Raw genomic sequence first — 922 nt, forward strand, 5'->3', positions numbered from 1 at the left:
ACTACCTCGAAAAATAAAAACTGAAAAACCATTTTCAGAAGACCTAGAATACTACTACTAAAGTGTATTTTTAAATACTCAAAAAAAATTAAGTAATGGCTTGTATATGTCGGGTTGTTTCACCAAAGTTACTTATAACGTATAAAAATAATGCAATTAATATGAAAAAAGTTTTCATACCTATAAAATTGTATAAATCATACATTATATGTTCGCTCTGCAAACTTGTTCATTATAACCGTGTTCATGTTATCATTTTTGTGCTGTGCGTACGTATCCGTGGCCATCGTCGCGTGCGACCGGTCCGGGTATGTAATCTCATTGTTATTATCGCCACGTAAATTCGTTCGTTGTTTCGTGTTTTCGAGTTTTTTCGGTCATGTTTCGCATAAAATTCAAGTCATGCTCTCAGTGCCACAAAGTTTCTCAAGTTCTCATGTTTCAGTTTTAGTGCGGTGGCACCGAGGCATTTTATCTCAATTTTGGTGTCCGGCGGCCATAGCTTTCGCGAAGAACGTTGTCGGCACCGTCCCGTGCCTTCGTGGTGTTCGTTCGTCGTTCCACAGCCATCTCGTACAAACCACGTTTTCGGTGTTCGTAATTTCGTGTCTGCTGTTTTGCATCGCGATCAACATGGTTTTCGTTTGTATTATCTTCGTCCGGTGGTGTAGAAGTTTCGTTTCCGTTGGTGACTGCGCTTTGGTGGTCGCACGCAGTGGTGTATTTAGGAATTGTTATAGGTAGGGGAGGGGCCGTTAAATCTTTAAAGATAGAAAATCCAAAGGATTTGAGGGGTAAAATGTATAGATAACATTAGAAACAAAATCTTCAAAGAATTCGAAAACGCGACCGTACAACACTGTGCAGTGCGCGCGGGGGCCCGATCTGGTTTCTGTCGCTGCCGCCGACGGAACAATAAATG

Source organism: Sipha flava, unplaced genomic scaffold, assembly GCF_003268045.1.
Source record: "Sipha flava isolate LNK unplaced genomic scaffold, YSA_version1 34_pilon_pilon, whole genome shotgun sequence".
NCBI lineage: Eukaryota > Metazoa > Arthropoda > Insecta > Hemiptera > Aphididae > Sipha > Sipha flava.